Below are 12022 nucleotides of genomic sequence, written 5' to 3'. Positions count from 1 at the left end.
CTTAGAAAGAAAGAGGAGGAGTTTCTTTCTTTTGTCCAAGAGATGATTCCTCTTCTGACCAGCACAGGGATGAGGAAGGAAGGGTGACAGGCCAGTGAACAGAAGCTGACCAATGTGCTGCTGTTCTCACATCCTGCCTTTATAGTGCGGTTTAAAAATTCAGTTTGGCTACTTATGTCTTTCCAGAATGCAAACATTTTCATATCCAAACACCTGTGTATTTAAAGGTTTCAAGGGGGCTTCCCTGGTGGCGCAGTGGTTGAGAGTCCGCCTGCCGATGCAGGGGACGCGGGTTCGTGCCCCGGTCCGGGAAGATCCCACAAGCTGCGTAGCGGCTGGGCCCATGAGCCATGGCCGCTGAGCCTGCGCGTCCAGAGCCTGTGCTCCGCAACGGGAGAGGCCACAGCAGTGAGAGGCCCGCGTACCGCCAAAAACAAAAAACAAAAAAAAAAACCCACCACATTTGCCGGTTTAGACAGCCCATGCATCTTCTTTTTTCCATTTGGAAAGATATTTGAGAATTTGCTATATCTCACAACTGATTTTCACTACCCATATCCTGAAACAGAATCATACGCATTTTAATGAAATGTTAACATAAGAAAATTGAGTAATGTATATATCTGTGGTCTTTACAATGGATAAGTAACCATGTGCTATAATTTTATGACAGTTATTAATAAAAATAGATCTTAATTAAAAAAATGAAGTAGCCATCATAATGTGAACATTCAACTAGATATATAAATTTAAATTTAAAAATATATTTTATATATATTTAAATATACAGAGGGAGACAGAGAAAGACAGACAGACACAGAAAGAGAGAGGTAGATAGAGTTCAGTTCATAAGCTGGTATGAAATTTGCTCCATGATTTTGATAAGTCAATTGTATTTGCCCTTGTGTGAAATACTTTCAATAAACTTTATTGGTAAAGCACTTGGAGATCATTGGTTGAAAAGTGCAATTGACTGTGAGTGCAGGCTTCAGAGCCTTACAATTGAGAGTCATCATAAATTTTATCTTTGCTGGCATAGGAGCAGAGATTATTTTTATACAAAGGGGTGGCTTTTTCATTTTGTAAACACCTTAAGCTAGGTGCTTCAGTAATGAATCTTAGACCAGTAGAAAAGTTGGTGACAACAGTAACATATATATGTGTGTATATACCAGTGCTCTTGTAGCTTTCTCTACCTGCCCTGGAATAAGAAAACACTAATATTTTGCCATAATTCTTTATGTGTCTTCTATATTTGTGGAGGATTACAGGAGATAAAACCATGCAGGTTTATTTTGGGAAAAAAGGATGGTATTTATTTGAGAGGTCTTCCCTGATAACACAAATTTCTACCAACTTCTTAATGTTAAGCAAGTATTCTGGTATGACAGTGAATTTATCAATCACCGGAAGGGAAGTTTTATTGTTGTTGGGAATGTTGTTTCATCACCTACCAGCCAGAAAGAGAAGAAATCTTAAAGGTTAAAAGTAGAAGTAAATTAAACTTTTCTCAATATCAACTTAACGTTTTTTGATCAGCGAAAGTTCTCTAAGCAGGTGGAGAAAAGACACTGAAAGAATTGGAAGCTGAAGGAAGAGCACTGATGAAAAATACATCACAAATGACTAATAAACTGTAAATGAAATTGGGTGCCTTTCAGGTGGGAGCTGCTAACAGGCTCTGAGGCAGCGTTTGACCTCTTTTAATGGAAGTTTTACAGGAGGACTGGAGGTGACGAAGGGTCATTCACCTGATGTCACTGCCTCCTGAGCAGTACTCTTGGTGGGCCACTCGGATTGTGTTGAAGGATGGCGGGGAATGTGCATCAGTCAGCAGGACAGAAGTCAGCTCCCTAGCCAACCTTTTCCTGCAGCAGTTCAGAAACTGTACAAAGTAGGGGAAGCCAGACTGTTTATTTGACTTGTGTTTTTTTATTAAGATATAATTTTTTTAAACATCTTTATTGGAGTATAATTGCTTTACAGTTGTGTGTTAGTTTCTGCTTTAGGTCTTACATTTCTTTAGTGCATTGTTTTAAAGCCCATTTGCCACATTAATCCACTAAGAATATCAAAATAAAATACATTTTCATCCTAAAATATATTTCTATGCTTGACGTGATAAAAAATTCACTTACAAGTCACCCTGGTATCAGAGAAATAATAGAAACCAATCTTTTGCAAATATAGTTCGCTCTTGTGGATAAGAAAAGTTGGAGAGAATAAAAGTCATTAAGGCTGTGTATGAAAGATATATTAGAGTTACATTTATATCATTGATTACACTGTTTCTCAATTATACAGCCTGGAAAAAAACATAAGCAATTAATCATGGTAGATTACACTCATTTTGTATTTGGCCAGCAGTAGCAAGTAGTTATTAAGAAGTCTGAGTTCCAATTGTATCTCTAAATAATACTTTGTAATATCTTTTGCTTATGTGATTTCTGTAATACCCTTTGGTAAGTGTGATTATTTATACCTAGAAAAGATTTTAAAATAGCTCTCATTCACTTTTTATAATTATACTTTTAAATAGATTTTTAAATATATTTACATTCTTAAATATGATGCCATTACCAGCCCTGCCATTTGTCTTACTTAGTCTGGATATGCATAATTATAAACCACACCAATTACAGCCACCATACACGCATTATCAACTGGGTAAACATTTAGTAGTAAAAATAAGATTTAAATATTCAGATAAAATGATTATACCCCTAGTTTATGTAAAACAATGATTATACTTTGCAAATTTTTACAATTTTTATTTTACAGGAAAGTATTATTTATATATTAATATATAATTCAGTATTGATAAAGAGCAAATCTTCTGTAGCAACTTAATTTCTCAGATTTTCTTAAACAATGGGAAATACTAAAAATAACCTCTTTGAGATACTGGTAGGACATATTAACATTTATGTGACTTACTTGCAAGTATTGAAATGACCCACTGGTAGCCAAAGAAGATGTTGTATTTTGTTTTTTTATAAGAATTTAATATGCTAATACCATATTATCCTCCATTTGAATTTAACAGAAAATAAATTAAATAATTAAGGCTATAAATTATTTTAGATTAAAGCCATTTGAAACAAATATTTTTGTCTGAGGAGCTATAAACAACTGACATATGGTTTGAAATGACTGGATCTGTAATGAAATGTTTCCATGTCCATGACATTTGGGAAAGAAAATTTAGCCATACATTTTTGCACTGATTATGAACTTCATCAAACTGTGGGCCTTCGGATGGTATCATGATTTATCTAGCCTTCTTTATCTGTTGATTGTGCTATTTTCACAATGGTATCTTTCTGATAATTTAAGCAGTGTCCAAGAAAAATGGAATATCTTTTAATAGACTAAGCTCCTTACAGTAGCTTTGTATTTCTGAAACTTAGTTTAGTGCCTCTGTGTCATAAGTAGTGGGTTCTGAACACATGTTCTTTGAATGATTTTATCCTAGTTAATTAAAATTATTCCACTCAAATTCAAATAGTCAAAGGAACACATTGAAAGTGATGGTAAATATTACTAACCCTTACTCTCATCATAGGAGAGACTTGAAATGATACAGGGATGGGGAGGGGGAATGAGAAAGAGAAGACAAAAGAACAGAGAAAGAGAGAGGGAGGTAAGCAGGTAAGGGCAGGTACGCAGGCCAACTGGGAGGAGTTGGACATGTCCTTCAGGAATAGGTGAAAATTCAGTTTGTTCAGCTGGTGACCAGTGATCAGGCTAAAATGGTGAGCTGGGTGTTTGAAGTTTTCAGAATGCGTTCAGGGTATTTTTAGTGGGTGCTTACAGAAGGAGAACCTTCCTTAATTAATGAAAGGCATTCAGTAATTTTTAATTTTAATTTGTGATGAGTAAACATGACTTGGAAAGTCCTTGGCTTACATTTGTCCAAATGTCATGTCCTTAGACTTAAAAAACAAAAGAAAACATGGATCTTGACTGCTAAAACTCACTGAGAATCTCTGTTAATGTCAGGCCAAGAAAGACGGACAACGGTGAACTAGACATTTTACAGAAAATAAGCAATTTTATTTTCATTCAGTTTCTGATTTTCATCTGCTCATTTCTGTTTTTCCCAGTCTTGGAAACATGGGACAGTGCAAACCAGCACAGTGAGAATTTAGGATTCCTTCCCTTTTGACTTGATTCACTCTTTCTGCTCTTGCCGCAGAATGTTGGTATTCTCTGAACCTTAGATGAAGCTCTCTTCTGCTCTCACAGATCTTTGTACTTTCACTTCTCACATCATCAGTTTTCACCTCTATACAGTTATTTCCAAGTCTGCATCTCAGATTCATTCTTTCTACCTCCCAGTCTATTTTGAAAAGCTCTTGTTCTGTATTTACAGATTGACTTTGTAAGAACGTAAAATTAAACATTTATAAATGGAATTCATTTTTGTAACCAAATCTCTGCTTTCTGATTTTTCTAATTTCATCATTTTATCTACTTAGACTCAAACCTCAGATTCCTTTTTGACACAGTTCTTTTGACATCTACTATTTCTTTTATCCTCTTATTCTCTACTTCGTGCCTGGGTTGTAAAAACAATCTTAATTTGAATCCTTACCTCTTTCAAGTATCATTCTTTATGTCATAGACAATTAGATTTCCTAAAACTTTCATCAGGATATTGAAAGTCATTTTCACTTTGACTCCAACTTATTTTTCTAGTCTTAAAATATATTTTAAGTTCTTTACTCCTGGGGCTTCCCTGGTGGCGCAGTGGTTAAGAATCCGCCTGCCAATGCAGGGGACACGGGTTCGATCCCTGGTCTGGGAAGATCCTACATGCCGCGGAGCAACTAAGCCCGTGTGCCACAACTACTGAGCCTGCGTGTCACAACTACTGAGCCCACGAGCCACAACTACTGAAGCCCACGCGCCTAGAGACTGTACTCCGCAACAAGAGAAGTCACCGCAATGAGAAGCCCGCGCACCGCAACGAAGAGTAGCCCCCACTCGCCACAACTAGAGAAAGCCCATGCGCAGCAATGAAGACCCAATGCAGCCAAAAAAAAAAAAAAAAAAATTCTTCACTCCTGACAGAGCAGCCTGTTTACTTAATCGGTACATTTTGCCTCCATATCTCTGTCTTTATGTGCATCATCCCTTCTGTGTAATTATCCTGACACCCTTCTCTGGTTCTATTAAGACAAATGAGTTTAAAAAGTGTAGCTCATTTTCTGACTCCTTGAGTTTTCTATGTTCAACGGAGAGTTTTGCATTTTCTGTATTTTGATACTTTTCACATTAGGCAGGTCGGTTTATCTGCTGTTCTCCAACTATTCTTGTGTAAGTAAGTCTCTGTAAAATCTCCCAAGCTCTTCTCTTTCCTGCCTTTAAAGTTCCTCCAGTCTACCAAAATTAAAAAAAAAAATTAAGGTCATAAGTGAAGCACTCTGGTCTAGACTTAAGTTACTTGATGTCCAGGACTGTGCGCTATTTATCTTTGGGTCTCTAGCATTTAGTGTAGTCTCTGGCATGTCAAAAGTGCTTAATGAATATTTGTAAAAAAATTAACAAATAGACCTTCATAAGAAAACCACCCAGAATACTGCCAATTAATGTTGTTTTTCTGCATCCCAAACATCATCATATTTTCACTGATTACATGACCCATGTAGCTTTCAACATATATAACCATATAGAATTAGTTCTATTTTCATATAAATATAATTTTCTTGACTAAATTATAGGAACTTGAGAACTGATTGTTTTATATGCTCCATAGTGTGTGCTTTGCAGAGTAGGCTCACAAAAATTATTTTGGAAAAATTATTTTTTCATGATATGACTCATTTCATGTATTACATATTTTAGGTATATAGGCACATGAAGACTTTAATATGTCCAGAATTTTGGAGACACAGATTTATTTGTTTTAATGCTGCTACTTCATGAAAAATTATTGAGGCACCCTCAAAAGTAAATAAGATATAAACAATGATTTAAAAAATTGAAGAAATCATAATCAAATAAAAGAAGCAGGGGAAAGCTACTCTTAAACACTGTAGGATGAATTAATTATTGAAATTTGAATTTAATTTTGATTCATGAATTAAGGTAAAAGGAGAAAACTAGAGGGCATGCAGTTATTTTATTCTGATAACTTTTTTTTTTAAAAAAGATATTGGGGGTAGGAGTTTATTTATTTATTTATTTTTGCTGTGTTGGGTCTTCGTTTCTGTGCGAGTGCTTTCTCTAGTTGTGGTAAGCGGGGGCCACTCTTCATCGCGGTGCATGGGCCTCTCACTATCGCAGCCTCTCCTGTTGGCGGAGCACAGGCTCCAGACGCGCAGGCTCAGTACTTGTGGCTCATGAGCCTAGTTGCTCCGCGGCATGTGGGATCCTCCCAGACCAGGGCTTGAAGCCATGTCCCCTGCATTAGCAGGCAGATTCTCAACCACTGCACCACCAGGGAAGCCCCCTGATAAAGTAACTTTAAAGATACTTTATCTCATAAAATAAAGCATACATGTTCTTCTGGGTATTGTACTTTTTAATTTGTTACTGAATTCAGGAAGGTATTTATTTTACATCTTTATAAAGGAAAAATGGGTAACAGAAAGGATAATATAATTTTCAACTATGGTCTGGCAAAAGATGCAAGTGTTCAAAAAATTTCCTCTGTTGGTCTTCTAGAAAACTTGATGGCAACTACAAATATGTGGAACATCCTCACTGAAAGGGTTGGTTTGAAAAGGGTGTTGACTTAAGTAAACCTGGAGATGAGTGAAGACTGTAAGACTGTTGGCAAAAGCATTCTAAGATAAGCACCTTACAAGCACATAAGCTCTCTACTCTAGTTGATAAACTTGTTTCCTGTGGCAGTGTGGTCTAACAATTCTGAAACCTCTATACATGTATTCTGGAATTGAAAAGTTAAGGAATGGATGGCTGAAGGTAGGATCCAGGTTTCTCACTGTTGGAGTGGGACATTATAGACAAACAAATGGCTAAGGATAGAATGAACTATGAGGTAATGGACTAGAGTTGAGGCATCAATATGAACTCATGTTTAGCTTAATATAAATACAGATGGGTACATAAAGAAATATATATATGAACAACAAGCATATTAGGACAAAAATATTGGTTTCTAATACCATCCTCCAATAGAACGAACCAGAACTTCTTGGAGAAATGGCTGATTCTGGGGCAGGGAATATATAAGATGAGCCTGGATCATCTTGCAGTGCTGGAAGTTAAGAAAGTGCCAATACATACATGCATACACCTGTGTACTCATGCAGTGGTGGGAACATGCCAAAAGGACACAGGAGCCTCTGAAAAATCTCCCAACGGCCAAAGCTGGAACAGTTTGAACAACAAAGTAAAGTGTTACTGGATCATATTCCAGAGTATAAAACAAGTATCTATGAGTTTACCCTGATATAAATACATCATTAAATATATAAATTAATGGAAGATAATAGACAAATATCCTCTTGCAGAAAAATCCCCAATAATTTATTAGATACTCTGCTCTTAATGAGGTGGAACATAACTTTATGCTTCTTACATATGGAAGTGATTTCCTTTCTAAGAATTCTATATGGAAAAGCTGGTGGGGGGTGGTGGAAGAGTAATGATAGTGGAGAAACCTGAGCAGAAATACTACCTCAGGCAGGTGATCAAGGTCAGAACATCAATGGTGATGCCATGTTGATAGTATCCTTAATGTGATGTGTTAAGAATGGCAACTTATCTCTGTGGTCTTTCTCCTCAGTACCCATAACCTCAGTCTAACCATGAGAAAAACATCAGGCAAATCCCAACTGAGGATTATTCTACAAAATACCTGACCAGCATTTCTAAAAACTGACAAAGACATCCAAAACAAGGAAAGTCTGAGGTACTGTCACAGACGAGAGCCTAAGGAGTCATGATGGCTAATTATCTTAATGACTAGTATCAATATTGATTCATTAATTATGACGATGCAGCATACTAACGTAAGATGTTAATATTAGGGAATACTGAATGTGGGGTGCATGGGAACTCTCTGTGCTATCTTTGTAATATTTTCTTAAATTTAAAACTATTCTAAAATAAAGAGATGATTAAAAAATAAACCTTAAAGCATAAAAGTAATTCTGATCTCAAGAAACTTGAGCAGTCCTAGGTTATGATTCAGATTTGCTAATATATGATTATAGTATTACAGATAATATCATAGGGTATAAATGGATATTTAGCATGTCCGTAAGGCACTCTGAAATACTAGATGCATTAAGTGATTTTTTTTCCAGGGCTGGATTTCAGCCAATTCATGGCAAATTTTACTATTGAATTTGCCCAAAGACCTTCTATTCTACATTGATATATAAAGATCCTATAAAGGAAAAGATAGACAAATTTGATTAGGTAGACATTTAAAAAAAGTCAAATAAGGTAATAAACAAATTGATAATGCAAAGGGAAAACTAGTAGAACAAACAAGAACATGTGAGATAAGGAACAATTAAGTTGCTTAATTTATGAAATGTTCCTAAAATTGATACGAAGATTCTGTTAGAAAATTGTGTGAAGAATATGATTAGACAATTCATAAAATAATAAATATAATCAACCTAAAACCATAAAAATATATTTAACACTACTAGGAATTTAATAAATGTGAATACAAAAACACAAATATAATTATTTGTATTCAAATAACCAAAGATTAATACTCAACACTGATAAATATGCACTGAAATGTGTAAACTCATATCATTCTAGATAATTCTAGGAGGTCTGCAATTGATTCCATAACGAAAAAAAACCTACTACACTACTGGTACTAGTACTCTCCCAAGTACCATAATCCTTTTCTTGCCATAGCTCTTAAGTGTTTAGAAGTACACACAACCTTTGGGATTTTTAGTATGTATTTAGGGGAGTTTTATTGCCTTTCTCTTGTTAGGCTCTTTGATACGGAATGTAGACTCCCCTAAAATCTCCCCAAAAAAGCCATTTTAGTATGAGCCATGCATCTTAGGATGTAAGGCATTGCTGAGAGTCATTTCCAACTGCAGTTCAGTTCGTTTCTGGAAGACTTTTTGGGTATAGCCCCTTGCTTTCTGTCTTAAGGGTAGATAGTTGAAGGGGTGTGAACTGGCTTCCTTTTTTCAGGTTGTCACTATTGTTTCATTAAATAAAAGCTGGGTGAATTTTTTAACCCAAATAAACTACTTTAGGCTTAGTTAAGATTTCTTTCATACTCTGTCCTTAGGCTGTTTCTCAATCTTACTTTTTAATTTGGATGTGAGTTTTTGTATTTTCCTGCATTTTTATAGGCATTTTGGTGGGAACTTGGATAGGCTGTTTTAGGTACTGCTAGCCAGATGCTGTTATGGGTTGGATGTTCTGCTAGATAGTTTTATTTGATTATAAATGCTACTCCCTATAATCTATCCAAAATAGTTCATAGAAGAAATCTAACTCCAAATTCACCTCCTGCATCCTTGCCAAATACTTTAAAAACATAAAATCTTGAAGTTTCAGATTGCATTTTCCTTATTTGTGAGTTGACCCTATCTTCACCTTAATACTCTGTTTTGGCATCTCTCCCAGACCTATTTTCCTTTTGCCAGTTTGGCTTGCCATAGATCTTAACTTTTATAATCAACTCCAAGAACTATCCCATCAATTTTTGAAAGTTGCTCAGTCTGCACTTTTTCCCAAGCCTGTTCCATTGCATATTCCCACCAGACTGTGATTTCAGTTCATTTGATGGGGAAAAAACCTATTGAATTAAATAGGAAATGTCATTTGCAAGGATTTAGGCCTCTCTGAGGTATATACAGGCTTCCTTATCCAGGCTATTTTGCTACAGTGCTTAGAATAGAAAATTAGTGAAAGGTCATAGATGTATTAAAATCCAATGACAATTTCTTTTTATGTTCAAAAAAATTACTCTGACAACTAATTTCCAAGACGTTCTACTACTTTCTTCTGCTAACTCAACTCTTTAGTATGGTACCCAAAGATGGTATTTTTTTTATTATTATTTAAAAAAAATCATTTTAGGAAGTTCCAAGTCTATAGCTTCTTGCTGGAGACTTCTTAAATTTTTTTCTCTCTGAATATTTCAAAATATAAATAATAGAAAAAAATCATTTCAATCTACAACTAACCACAATATCTTCTGCCCCCAAGGGAAGAAGATTGAATTCTGTAGCAAAGTACTTTGATGGTTTTTGTTTGTTGCAAAAAAATAAGGTTCATGGAATTATCTGTAAGGTCACTGCAAACAAAGGCAAGGCTAAATTGACTACCTAAAAAACAAATTGGGTATTTCAGAATTGCGAGGTTTACAAGAAGAGGACAAATGGGAGAAAACTCTTGAGGGATCAAGAGGCCAAAGGAGATTGAGAACATCAGGAGAGAAGTCGATTTGTAAGAAAAGGTCTACAGTGGCTATGGCTGCGGGGACTTTGTTTCAAGACCAAGAGTGAGTAACATTCCATCTTAAGTTATACTCTGTGCCATGCAGAGATTTATTCTATCACTAAAGCTGAAGGAAAAATTACTAAACATAATGCTTTGTCTGAATCTTGTGGGGAATTTAGAGTAAAATGTAACTATTATAATTCAAGTCCACAGAAATTTTCAGAAACATTGTGGAGGATGTGAAAAAAATTTATTAATATTTTAAAAGACAGAAACAAAGCTGAAGACCCCTCCAAAGTTCAAAACTGGAACAATTTAACAACAAAATAAATATTGCTTATATTCAATTATAACCCAAAGAATATAAAAGATATACATGAGTTCACATAATTAGTTAATACAAGAATGAATAAATAAACAAATAAATAAAAGAGAAGGAACCCGTCTTCTTTAAAGAAGCATTCCAAATAATATGTATAGATACTCATATCCAGGAGGAGAGCTTAATTTCCCTCCCTTTGAGTTTGGGCTAGACCTAATGAATTGCTTACACAGCATAGAGTAAGGAAAGGGAAAAACAGTAACTCTACAGTATAGAAACCTGGTAGACATAATCTTAACCAGGTGATCAAAGGTAACATCAATGGTGATAAATCATGTTGATATCATGTATCCCTTGCTATAATGCAATGAGAAGAGGACCTCACTTCTGCGGTATTCTTTTCCCAAAACCAATAAGCCCAGTCAAATCATAAGAAAACATCAAACTCAAATTGAGCGTCATTCCATAAAATATCTGGTCACTACTCTTCTAGATTATTAAGGTCATGAAAGATAAGAAAAGACTGAGAAACTGTTACAGACGTGATGACATTGATGGTTAAATGCAATGTGGTATCCTGGGTCGGATCCTGGAAGAGAAAAGAGACATTAATGGAAAAACTTGTGAAATCAGAGTTAGTCTATATAGTTTAGTGGCAGTGAACCAATGTTAATTTTGACAAATGTATCATGGTTAGGTAAAATGTTAACATTAAAGAAAGCTGGATACAGTGTATGAGGGAACTCTTTATACTATCTAAAATAATATCCTAAAATTCTCAATTAAAAATTTATTTAAAAAAATTAAAGGATTATGTTACTCAGAATAAACTGCTTTAGATTCACTACAGTAGAACTATTTAAATTCTAACAATTCAAAAATATATATTAAGCTAGTGACTACTGTAGGCCTGGGGCACAAGAGTGCAAAAAAGACAAAAATTACCAGCTTCACGGTGCTTATAGCTCAGTGGAGAGAGGCATATGATAAAACAACAAAAGGAGCAAATACATAAATTTTATTGTATGTTAGGAGGTGACAAATTCTATCAAAAATGATTAAGCAGGGAAAGGAGGGCTTTGCAGTAAGCAGGGCAGAATTCAACGTTCTAAAGGTCATTCTCATTGAAAGGTGATATTTAAGCAAAATCTTAAAGAATGTGAGGCAATTAACCACACCAGTATCTGGGAGAAGAGAATTCTATGTGAAGAGAACTGACAGTGTGAAAGTCCAAGAGTGGAGACATCCCAGGCACATGTTTAAAGAAAAGCAATTGGCCAGAGTCTGTAGCCA

Source organism: Globicephala melas, chromosome 2 (assembly GCF_963455315.2).
Source record: "Globicephala melas chromosome 2, mGloMel1.2, whole genome shotgun sequence".
NCBI lineage: Eukaryota > Metazoa > Chordata > Mammalia > Artiodactyla > Delphinidae > Globicephala > Globicephala melas.
Note: the sequence above shows the minus strand (reverse complement) of the source record.